We start from the raw sequence: 13,636 nt of genomic DNA on the forward strand, positions 1-13,636 counted from the left end.
ACCCATTTCATCAATATTAATCAAGCAGGAGTAGGGTTTTAACTCCCTCGAGAGGGCCCGAACCTGGGTAAAAACATCATGTCCCTTGTCTCCTGATACCATCCGCCTAGACGCACAGTTCGGGACCCCCTACCCGAGATCCGCCGGTTTTGACACCGACAATGTCCATGAGATATGCCAAAACAATACTATTCTCAGAGGATTCTCTCATTTCCCAGCCCTCAACATATCATCAAATCCGCTTGCTTGTTGGGTAAACTTGGATCATGGTTATTCCTCGTGAATGGCCATCTCTTCATCATTATTTATTGAGAATGTTGTCCTCAGTTTCACCAGAAAGCAACCAGAGAACTCCTCATCTAAAGACTTGGCTCAGTATAAGGGATCCTCCGTCAAGTAAACCACATAGTACCTCCAACTTTATTTCATACAACATTTCTCTCTTGTCATCTCCGATGCTTCTGTTGTATTCATCTATGTTAAGACATTTAAGCCATGTCTATATTAACCTTGTTATTTTATATTGAGCCACCTACTGGGACTAACCGCGTATGATCAACACTTTAACCCTTTCCTGAATTTGTGATAAGAGAGCATGATTTTCATGCATATGCCGAACAGTTACTTGAACAATCCTACCATCTGATATGTTGTCATCAGTTTCACCAGAAAGCAACCAAAACTTCTCAAAGGCCATGAATAATTGAAAATGCCCAGAAGACATTCATATTTTGTTTGGACATAATTGCATTGATTATCTCTTCTGTATAATTATAATACTAAAATGACAGGACTAATTGAAAATTCATAACTTAATATATAATTATTCAAAAATCATGTTTCAAATGCCAAAACGCTCTAGCTCATACAAAGATTCCCTCTGGTTTGTCCCAAGTGGGAATTTCCATCTATAAGTCTGGAAACTTACTAGAGAGGAAGTCTTCACTTTTTCTTTGCGTGTGTCCCTTGCTTATTGCGGCGTACCATGGATAATCTTCATCATTTAATAGGATGCTTGGGTCAATCTTCACTGTGAAGGGAGGAATTTCATGAAACTTTTCATAATCTTCTGACATCTCTGTCTTGTCCTCCACTCACACGATGTTTCTTTTCCCTATAAGAACTATGTGGCACTTTGGCTCATCGTATGATGTATTCGCTTCCTTATCTTTTCTTTTTCTCGGTTTTGTAAACATGTCTTCACATAGAAAACCTGTGCCACTTGATTGGCTAGGATGAATGGTTTGTCTGTGTACCCAAGATTGTTGAGATCCACTGTTGGCATTCCATACTACGGGTCTACCTGTACCCCGCCTCCTGTCAAATTGACCCATTTGCACCTAAACAAAGGAACCTTAAAATCATGTCCATAGTCAAGTTCCCATATCTCCTCTATGTAACCATGTGTCCTTTGCCCTATTGGTGTTTGCTGCATCAAAGTGGACACCATAGTTTTTGGTTGGTGCTCTTTTTATTTTGGGTGATCGTGTAAAATATATCCCCATTTATCTCGTACCTTTTGAATGTCAATATAGTTGAAGATGGTGTCCTGGCCAACAAGTACATCTCATCTCCAACATCGTTGTTACCCATGAGATGTGTTTGCAACCAACCGCCGTAAGTCCCCATGTGTTCATGTGTAATCCAGTCGTCAAACTGCTTCGGGTGTTTGGAGCATAGAATATTCTTGTGTTCATTGATATACGTGGCCACCAAGGTAGAATTCTGTAGAATTGTGTAGTGTGCTTGCGCTTAAGAATGTCCATCCCTATATATTATTAAATCGGCTCCTAGCATGCCTTTTCCCCTCAGTCTCCCTAATAACCCACAAGTATAGGGGATCGCAATAGTTTCTGAGGGTAGAGTATTCAACCCAAATTTATAGATTCGACACAAGTGGAGCCAAAGAATAATTGAAGGTATTAGCAGCTGAGTTGTTAATTCAACCACACCTGGTGTAAGGGCATATTTATCCCCAAGATGTTTTGGTGATTGATGACAATGCTTTTGCGGACTAATCGTGTGCATTGAGTTCTTTCAGAGATTCATCCTTTGGCATGAGACGATTACTTCCCCTCGGTGTTTTATTCAAGACGGTGTAGCTGCTTCGTTTCTCTGCTGGTGGTCTAGTTTCGTAGGAGTCACCGTACTATGAAGAGGGGATCCGCTTTGGTAAGGCTAGGGGTGGAATCAACACATACACATCCTTATCACACCCGTTGCTTCTTTCCGCTTCATTGGAGCTATCTTTCCTAATCTGTGCCTGCCTGTCCTGTCCCAGCGGTAGTACCGCGGTCCTCAGCTGTAGTACTGCCGAAGCTCGTCAAGCGGTAGTACCGCTCCCCGAGCGGTAGTACTGCTTGCGAACTTCGGCCGTAGTACCGTAGTGGTTCCGGGCTACTACCGCCTCGATTCTCGACCGCTGTTTTTTGTGTCGGGTTTTACGGTACTAGTAGCGGCAGTAGTGGTGGTAGTACCGCTCCAAGCGGTAGTACAACCAATACTTCCGCGGTAGTACCGCTCTGGGGCCAAGACCCTGCATACCTCGACAGCGCAGCAGTACCGCTAGGAGGGAGCGGTAGTACCGCTTATCAGCGGTAGTACCGCCCTGCCCTAGCGGTAGTACCGCTCTGTGCGTGGCTGTTTGGGGGGTAACGGTTGGATTGTTTCCCCCACTATATAAAGGTGTTTTCTTCCCCAAAGTTGACTTACCTCTTCCCCCAAAAGCTCCATTGTTGCTCCAAGCTCCATTTTCACCCGATCTCTCTCCCTAGCCAATCAAACTTGTTGATTTGCTCGGGATTGGTTGAGAAGGCCCCGATCTACACTTCCACCAAGAGAAATTTGATTCCCCCCACTAATCCCTAGCGGATCTTGTTACTCTTGGGTGTTTGACCACCCTAGATGGTTGAGGTCACCTCGAAGCCATACTCCATTGTGGTGAAGCTTCATGGTGTTGTTGGGAGCCTCCAAGTGTTGTGGAGATAGCCCCAATCTTGTTTGTAAAGGTTCGGTCGCCGCCTTCAAGGGCACCAATAGTGGAATCACGACATCTCGCATTGTGTGAGGGCGTGAGGAGATTACGGTGGCCCTAGTGGATTCTTGGGGAGCATTGTGCCTCCACACCGCTCTAACGGAGACGTACTTCCCCTTAAAAGGAAGGAACTTCGGTAACACATCCTCGTCTTCACCGGCTCCACTCTTGGTTAATGCGTGCCTTTACTTTTGCAAGCTTACTTGTGTTGTATCTATTGCTTGCTTGTGTGCTAGTTGTCATTGCATCATATAGGTTGTCCACGTAGTTGCATATCTAGACAACCTATTTTATTGCAAGGTTTAAATTGTTAAAGAAAAGCTTAAAAATTGTTAGTTGCCTATTCACCCCCCTCTAGTCAACCATATCGATCCTTTCACCTGGAGATTAATTATCTGCAGCAAAGTGATTAGTAGCACAGTAGTATGATAGTTTTGATGATAGCAGCAGTAGTAACGGTAACAGTAACAGTGATAGTAGTGATATTGTAGCAGTAACGATTGCAGTAGTGTCGGTGTACTAAAGCAGGGGCACTACTTTGTACCCCTTACTAAGTGCACAGACAGTCAGAGCCGTGCCCACAACCACACTAAGCAAGGCAGGGGGGAGTTAAAGCCGCAAAACTGTCAGAAGCCACGGCAAGACCAGAAGACCAAGAGGAAAAGGTGGTTCTCCCCGGCAAGATCCTTGCCGGGGCAGCCTCCGCAGCTCCGGTAGGAGCTTTGCCGGGGCAACCTGCCCAAACTCGCGCCAGCAAGGTGCGTCATTCCTGGGCCTCAAGGATTTCAACACCACCGACCATCTTGGGACCTCGGCTCGGGAGGCGCCTCCATGGTGGCATGCAGATCTTTGTGAACACAAGAAACACTCCAAATAAGAGGAGGAATAGAAGACGATGAACCTCGGCGAGATTCTTGCCGAGGAAACCCACAAGACCCCCAGCAAGATCCTTGCCGGGGATGACCACAATGATATGGCAAGACCCTTGCTGGGGCCCCGACAAGGCCCTTGTCGAGGGCATCCGCGAGGACGCAGCCAGGCCCAAACCCGCCAAGCTTCTGCCATCGCTCCCATGTAGCTACCAGTCCACCAGCTGCGCAGGCGCTTGCGTGTCTATGTGAGGCTGCTTGGCCAACTCAGCGCATGCCTACGAGGTGGCATGCGAATCTTCATGAAGGCCCTACCACCGCACCACCTCAGCTGCCTGCCAGCCTACATGGTGCCAACCGCCTCGTTGGCCCAAGCGCGTGTCAAGACAGGGCGAAGCGGCGGTAAAGCAAAGGGGACACGTCAGAGGCGCATTATATGCGTCTTGTCCCGTAATGGCTAGCGATAGGCTTAACCATAGTACCCCGATGCCACCTCCTGTGTGCCATTGTGGCGATTCCCTTGCCTAAGAAAGGAGGCCCAAGGCATCCAAGAGAAGGATTCGGACCCTTGGACAAGTTACACCCATGGTAGCTAGCTCAAGAACTCCAAGAACATAGATATACACACTCAAAGCAGGACCAGGGTATTACGCATCGTTGCGGCCTGAACCTGGGTAAACGACCCGCGTGCGTGTGCTGACTGCTAGTCCCGCTCTCCTCACGACCCCGCGCCCATAACCATAGTAGGGATTCTTGTGATCGCATAGGTGTCGTTTCCACCGACAAGTAGTAACAGTAGTAACTTGGCAAGAACAATATAAGATAAATTCGTAGGCATTGGATCGGTGACTCCTTGGATGATATTAATCATGAGACAGTTATAACCTAGGGCGATACGGCACTAGCTCCAGTTCATAAATATAATGTAGGCATGTATTCCGTAAATTGTCATACGTGCTTATGGAAAGAACTTCCATGACATCTTTTGTCCTACCCTCCCGTGGTAACGGGGTCCTATTGGAAACTAAGGGATATTAAGGCCTCCTTTTAATAGAGAACGGGAACAAAGCATTAGAACACAGTGAATACATGAACTCCTCAAACTATGGTCATCACCGGGAGTGGTCCCGACTATTGTCACTCTGGGGTTGCCAGATCATAACACGTACTAGCACTACAAAAAAAGACACATCTGTGACATTTTGGGCCGAACGAAAAAAAATCTATCATACTTATGACACTTCTATGACGATAATTGTGACAAAACCCGGTATCATCATAGATGTGGTGGGCTCCTACTTCAATGACAAAAACTCATGATAGAAAATGGGCTTTTCGTCCTGGGCGGGCCAGAGACGCAGCTGCATGACATTCTTTGGGCCACCCATGATGGAAAAAACTGTGGTAGAAGCGAGGGCGAGGAAAATGTCGGGGTGTTCCCGGTTACGGTGGGTGGTCAGGGCCGAGTGATGCATAGAGGTTTGCGTGTTTCTCTCACACACGCACGCGCGTGGGTGCGAGGCGTTGGGATCTAACTGAACCCTAGCGATTGCACTGCAGGCTACGCATTACTGAACCCGAGCGATCGATCAATGGCTGTTAACTGAACCCGATCGAGCGATTCCTTTGCTATTACTGCTAATTGAAGCCGATCGATGCTGCCTCTGGATGAACAGTGAGCATTACTGGGGGGGTTTGGATGAACAGTTCTTGGTGGGGGTGGATGAACAGGACCCAGTGGTGTTGCCTTTGGATAAACAGGACCCCGATCGATCGAGCCGGTTGGGGCTGGATGAACAGGACCCCGTGGAGGGCTGGATGAACAGGATGACCCCATGGAGGGTTGGATGAACAGTAAATGGTGGAGGGGTGGATGAAAAGTAGCCCATGGAGGGGTGGTTGAACAGGAGCCCGTGGAGAGGGCTAGTTGAACAGTAGCCGGTGGAGTAGCACGCGGTGGAGGCTGGATGAACAGGAGCCTGTGGATGAACAATCGTAGGTGGAGGCTGGAGGAGGTCGATGGTGGATGAACAGTAGCCCGTGGAGGCTAGAGGAGGTCGACGGTGGAGATGAACAATATCTCGTGGAGTCTCCTATTGCGGTACACCACACCCTCCCGATGAACAGGACCCCCGTTTCTACCGTAGCGCTCCAACACAAGTCTGTTTCCTCCATTTTGCGGTACGCCACACCCCTCCCGATCAACAGGACCCCGTTTCGACCATAGGAGGTCCAATAGAAATCCGTTTCCTCCGTTTTGCGGTACGCCCGACCCCTCTCAATGAGCAGGATCCCGTTCCGACCGTGGCCGGTTGAACAGAAGGCCGTTTCCTCCGTTGTGCGGTAAGCCATGCCTCATTTCCATCGGCTGTTCCGTCCAAGACGGTTGGCTCCCACACGTTCCATTACCTCCCGATGAACACGACGCATTCCGTTGCCTCCCAATGAACAGGACGACGACGCTATTTCTCCGTTCTGATCCAACCATGTACACGAGCCCTGACCGTATGTATGCGTGAGTAGGCATTTGAGTCCCCACCCGTATGTACGTACATGGTCGTATTTTCTTTCTTGCACACTGGCCGCTGTACATACGTGTACATGCTACGTGCGTGCCTCTACTACGACACGTGCGCGCCTCTACTATGACACGTGTGCGCCTCTACATCGACCAGTATGTACGTACACGTTCGCGACCAGAATGACAATGCTACATATGCTTCGACCAGGTGGGTCCCGACTGTCAAGCACTTCCTTGCATGCGAAGATGTAGCTGGTGGGTCCTAGCAGTTAGGGGAGCGAATCGTTTTTTTGCCCGGACGTACTTCCTTGCGTGCGAAGATGTAGCCAGTGGGTCCCAGCAGTCAGGGGGAAATGTTTTTTCGTGAAATACGGTGGCCCGTCAGGTGGGTCCCCGCTGTCAGGTGGAGGAATAATTATTTTGCGCGTAATAAGGAGGCACTTCCTAGCGGCTGCCGTGGACCCAGCTGTCAACCTCTCCATGTACAGTACTCTTCCGATGGAAGTCGGTCGTTGACCATATTGACCACGCCGCACCGAGAGCACCACGGCGGTGGACGACGAAGAGGCCTAGGAAGGGGACGACGTGGAGCCGGGGAAGACGCGGCAGTGGATGCCCATGCAGAGAGGAGTACGAGGGTTCACTGGTTCGGCTGCGGTGTGAGGCTGCCGTCGCCGCAGAATAACAGGGGGTGTGGGTGAGTGGAGGGATGGCCTGGCCAATGGTGGGAGTAGTAGGGGGCGGTGAGGCCTCCGCGGCAGCACAGCCGGCCACGGGAGGCAGGAGCACGCGGCACGACTGGCACTGCTTTGGGCGGCTGGAGCAAGAAGACCATAGGTTGAAGAAGCACGACGGCCATTGGATGGACATCGTACGGTCATTGCAGCTAGAACCGTTTATATTGAATAAGTTGACAAAGCCCTTGGTACGCATCCACTTAGTAGGCCCACAGGTCAGCTCCCAAAATGGTGCGCCCCAGATGTCAGGGGGGAATCATTTTTTGGGCGGGTGAAGATAGAATATCCAAGATTGAAGAAGAAGCACGTCATTGGTTGGATGGATATCCGACGGCCACTGCTGCTAGAACCATGTGTTGACTATAAGTTGACAAAGCCTTGCATACGCGTCAAATCTTTTTTTTAGGGGACATGTCAACTTAGTAAGGCCACAAGTGTGTGGCAGAGAACTTATAGCCCATTTGAGATTTGTAAGAATGTGCAGCCCATTTTTGAATTCTAATGGAATTTACTACAGCCCATTTACAGTTTGTTTTGATGGGATCCGAAATATTTTTATCCCAAAATTCTAGTCAGATTAAATACAATTTCAATATAAATTTATATTACGTAAAAATCCAACAAAACATTGCGCTCGCAACAATTAATGAAATTAAAATTTTCAATATCCAAAAAATATATTTTATAAAGTAATTACATGTTTGGTGCATTTTTTTATAGTTACTGCCCAGTTTTTATAATTACATCCCATTTATTATTTCTTAAAGCCCATTTTCTTGTTAAGCCTAATGCATCCCTCCTAGGAAAGATTTGCAACCCAGCGGGCCGGAGAATAACAACTTGACCTTGCCTGGGTATTCCTAAAAAAAGTATTGGTGGGCTAGCCATTTTTAGCTTGAAAAAAATTAATATCTGGGCTGGATATCCGGCCCTGGCTAGACGGGCCACAGCCCGCCCAGTTAATACCTGCAGCGATGTTTTCATTGTTGTTCAGAGGAGAAAAATAATATCTGGGCTAAACATCACTCAATAAAACTCTGCAGTGCTCACACCTCAAAAACACAAATACTGCTCGAGCTGCTTGGTCCTAGCTATTGGCCGCTTCTTATGCAATTCTCTCGTTTATTGACTACATAGGTTGACAATGGTGTGGGACCATGATGTCAGGAAACAAGGAGGAAGCAAAAAAATTATAGTTTTATATAATAAGGAGGCACTTGCGTACATGAGGCTATGGCCCTTGTGGGTCCCCACTGTCATCCTCTCCAAGTAAAGTCATGTCCTCGCCCGCGCACGCTTTCCGCCCGAAACGGTCAGCGCCGCCCGCCCCACTTCCCGGTGCAGGCGATTGCTCCGCCTTCAAATGACACAAGTGTCGTCCGTCCGTCTGTCTGCCACCCACATTAATGATACACGGTTGCCGAGGCGGATACTCCGGCGCCATACGTCCGTCCCTCCGCCGCCCACCATTGCTATATAAACTGCTGCGCCGGCCATAGCCGCAGTCATCCGCATCCATTCCCTTTGTCCCGTCGACACCACTACTGCCCACCATGGCTTCCTCGCGCTCCAGCGCTCTTCGGGACGGGCAGACGATGGACCACAAGGAGATGGCAGCCATTGCTGCCGACTGGCTGGCTGGCAGGCAGCCATAGGAGGACGACGTCCCAATGGAGAACATGGTAGTCGATGATCCGGCGCCAACCCTTTCCTCCGCGCCATCCTTGCCGGTGCATTGCACCATGACCATCGGCGAGGCCCGTGGCCAATATATGAACACTGTGAGGCAGAAGCGTGAGGAGCAGTTTTGGGAGGCGCAGGCTGACACCGCCTACAACGACCATCTCCTCCAGGAGCACCTACAGGAGGAGGAGCAGATCGCCGCGGAGCGGACAGAGCAGGAGGCGCTGCTCGACTCGTACCGCCCCGCCCGCGAGGGCCGCCTCGAGCGCTGGCGGTACCGCATGCGGGTGGCGGAGGCCGTGGCCGCCTACAAAGAGGGCGATGAAGTGGGCAAGGCGCTATTTGGCAAGACCGAGGACGAGGCAGAGGACAATGCCGGCTCCGATGAGTCCCCGCTCCGCTGGCGTCGATGAGGCCCTGCTCCACCGAGGCCCCACTGCGCCAACAACGAGGCAGAGGACACCACCGGCTCCGCCAAGGCCCTGCCCCACCAACAACGAGGCAGAGGACATCGTCGGCTCAGCCTAAGCCCCACCCTGCTGGCAACGAGGGGGAGGAATTCCCCCGCTCCGCCGAGACGCCGCTCGCCGGCAACACTATAGAGGACATCGCTGGCTCCGTCGAGGCCCCACCCCGCTGCCAACGAGGCTGCGCCACATAGAAAATGAGGAAGAGTAGAACACGGTAGGTCACCGCCGCTCGGGTCCAAGTAAGGCCACCGCTGCTACCCTCCAGTTGAAGCCAAGCTAGGCGGGTTGACCATTGATGGCCGGTTAGCTTCTTGGTGGTGATGTGGAGTCGGAGAGCTATGTTGGAGAAGGACGCTGCTTCTACTTAACTGCTGGTGCAGTTGGCTGACTAACACGTGGGCCCAACAGGCATCTGGGCCACATGTCAGTTACGCAACTGCACCTGCAGTTAAGTTACTGAAGCTTCTGTTCAGCTCAGCCGGACACAGGTGGGTAGCTTCGGTTAATTAATTATACCTCCAACACACCCCCTTTTTAGTTGAAGAATGTATGAAGTGTAATGAAATCTGGCATGTTTATATGAAATCCAACCGTGTATGAATGAATTTATTTCGATTAGTTCGAATTCTTGTATCACTGGCATTAGACGAACATGCAAAACAATACGTACTAGCATTATTCTCGGGGTGATCACCTCGTTTGCAGCAGTTTCACATGTACTCCCTCCGGTCCTTTCTAGTCTGCATACAAGTTTTGTCTGTAGTCAAAGTATCTCTACTTTGACCAATATTATAGAAAAAAGTATGCACTTTCACAATGTGCGAAGTAAAAAGGAACAAAAGGAGTACAAAGAGTTTGAGCAGGTTTTTAGCGTTCATGTACATTGCAATCAAACACACAGGACTGGCAATTCATAGAGAACATTCAAAACAATCGATGATTATGCATCTCAGCGATTCACATGTCAGAGCCGATATTTAGTTCACAACTAAAGAATAAATAAAAAATTGATTGACGCTGCTGACAGCAAAGGGTGTCCCATTCAAAAATATCAAACGCATGTCTTCTTGCTAAAATCAGTGAGCAAAATTTGACAAGGTTGTCCCATTCCAAAATATCAAATGCCTATGATTGTGGAATGGGCAGGGTTTGCCATTAGTTAGGACATTGACATGGCACCTCATGCTAAATAAACAAGCTATTCTTTTTGTGCAGTTCCACCAAAATCAACCAAATTCGCGCGTATGTTGTATGATTTCGCCCTTAAATATGTTGCAATGCCTTGAACTTATCGGCACCTCCTTTCTTGTGGTGGAAATGAATGATTCGATGTATTCATGAACCTTTTGTGCAGTTCCCATTGAAATCAAGCTGAGCACCCCTGTTTGCACAAATACAAAAAAAGTCATTAGTATAAAGCAAACTGTACTATGAATTGACAGTTTAAACAGGCACCTACATGGTCCATGTAGAGCACACTTTTAGAAAAATGGAACTCACTGGAAAGAATCCTAGAACAACATTGTACTTGCGCATCACAGCAAGAAAATGGGGATTTGTCAGTCCTTCTGACCTGAAGTTAGTTTGGTCTTGTGGGGAGTAATGTAACCATCCTTCAACTGCTCCTTCTGATGAGAAGATAGACAGGGCTTCTTCATCCTGGCATAATCGGAACTAGTCACTTCACGTACTCCATATTCTCCTTCAGAGGAGGATGATCCTGTTGTGCAAAGACAAGAGGACAACTAAATGCTAGCATCCCTGTTTGCTCGAAAAGAAGGAAAGGAAATATTTAAAACAACATAGAAGAAGCACTTCTCAAGGACAATACCACTTTTTCATGGCAGTACCTAAACAGTAGCACAACACCAATAGAGATGACAAAGCTCAATCATATGGATGAAACCAGTGGGCAAGTACCAACCTTTGTCAAGAGGCTTATTGTGTAGAGCATACAGATGAAGCACTTCTCTGGAACCATATGTTGCTATCTACTGTGGTGGCCATGCTTACTATATACTCCTCGATTAGTTTAATGTTTCCAACATCTTCTTGTGCAGTTCCAATGAAATATACTGTATCTTCAAACAAGATCCCTATTTGCACAAGTACAGATAATTACGTATTACATAATTAAGAGCGGCATCAAATCAGTGGCAAAACAATTGCTCGTTCCAGCCATAGTAATAAATTAAGATGCAAAACTATATCATTACTTGTGTCATCACAGTTCCAGTGCTTCATTACAGCACCGGGAGTTGATTTTTATTTTTCTTCCGCTTGTACTTCCCCTTCATCACTTGGTTCAATAACAAGCTTCGCCTTCAATGTAAGATTTGGCATGTCAATTAGGGAGCACAAGTATAGCACTAAACAATGACATTAATTTTCTGATGAAAGTGGCAAAATATAGGCCAATAGTTGTGAAATATCCTTATCTTACCTCAATGGGATACTACGGTGCACATACAGATTGGAAGTCTTGTCTCCATTTGTGCAATTCACTGAAATCAAGCAATATTACCGTACAAGTAGCACAACATATGAAAGCACACTGTAGAATCATGTGAAAGAAAGCTAGTACTGACCTCTCATGACGCGGAATTCAAACAACTCACAAGAAGAAGATCTGAACCAAATTTGCCAACACGGATAGGAAGTAAGATCTCTTCTTGTGTAGTTCCACTAAGATCAAGAAATCAAGCAACATTGTCGGTGTGACATTTTGGTTGAACTGCACAAAACACTCTTAAAACAAAAGTATTTTGTGCAGTGCAACAAAAGGTCACAATGGCAACGAGGTGAAGTAGATCTGTTTACATAGAGGTGCAAAGGAAACAACTAGTGGTCAATAATGGTGGATGACACAGAAGCCAAAGAAGCATCTACCTTATCTAAATGGGAAAGAAAGCAAGACAGTAGCATTTCTCAAATGGTGGCATTGATTAATATTAACATAGAGATTGTATTAACAATAAAATTCTTTAAACATGTAATTTGCTTTTAACTGTGGCATTGCATCAATTTTCCAGCGGCATTATTAGAGGGTGTTTGTTTACAAGGACATTTTGGTGTAGGGACTAAAAAAACTCCGTGTCAGTACCATCTAAACCAAATAGGAGGGACTTTTAGGGACTAAAAGTGGGCATTTGGGACTAAAGAAAGAAGACCCCGAGGGAGAGTCTTTTTGGGACTTTTTCCAATAGTTGCCCCTGCCACGCATCGCACCTTGTCTCTATTAGTTCATTACTATGGGTGACACGGTCTTTTAGTATGTCATTTAATAACCTCTAGTCCATGTTTAGTCCCTGGAACCAAGCAGGTAGGTACTAGGGAATTTTTAACCAAACAGGGCCTTAGATTAACAACAACTAAAGAGTTGCACGGGACAGTGGACGCACCAGCACCATGTGCATCTACCGATGTACTGGGGTGATGCACAGTGTGTTGCAACAAAGAACAAACAACCAAGGAGCATATTTGTGTTGGTCCCAGTTTTGTTATCTTTAGACACCTTTCCCTATGTGAGCGCAGCAAATCTAGTCCTGCTCAAACTCTATAGCCTTGTCCCCCAAAACAAAAGATCAGTTCGTTACAGATGTGTGTACTGCGTTTGTCATTGTCTTCCCTTTTCGACCAACGTAGGTGCTGGATTGCCAGTCTGTACTAGTACTTTCCCCCCTTCCTTTCCTCTTTGAACCACATCCTAGATTTATGCTATACAACTTTCCCCACTACTTTCCCGCATTCCTTTCCTCTTTGAACCACATCTTAGATTCATGCGATACAACTTTACCCACTACTTTCCCCCTTCCTTTCCTCTTTGGACCACGTCCTAGATTCATGCTATACGAAGCGGAAAAAGCCCACATGCAGCTAGAGCAATGCATGTGGAATAAGTAAATTATACCTTAAGGTTCTTGGGGTGTGGTTCGGTGGGCCACTGGAGGCAGTTCGGCCCACACTATGTACGGTGGCAAAGAAGAAGGGGTTGGAGGCCCTCCTGCGTCACCACTGGGTGAAAGTGAATAGTTGCGCCAGTAGGGGATTCCCTTCCTCGCCGACAGCGATAGCGTTAAGCCTCCTTCCCTTCCCGGCGGACGGATCTTGCCGGCTCTTTGACAAGCAGTGAGGGGAGAGAGAGAGGCCAACGAAGTCTTGTTTAGATCTGGAGAGGGTGAGAGATTGTGAAGAGAGCAACTACAACCGCTGAGAGAGAGAGAGGCCAACGAAGTCTTTTTTAGATCTGGGGAGGGTAGGAGAGTTTGAAGAGAGCAACTATAAGCGCTGAGAGAGAGGCCAACAAAGTCTTGTTTAGATCT

The sequence above is a fragment of the Triticum aestivum genome, chromosome 3B (assembly GCF_018294505.1).
Source record: "Triticum aestivum cultivar Chinese Spring chromosome 3B, IWGSC CS RefSeq v2.1, whole genome shotgun sequence".
NCBI classification, from domain to species: Eukaryota; Viridiplantae; Streptophyta; class Magnoliopsida; order Poales; family Poaceae; genus Triticum; species Triticum aestivum.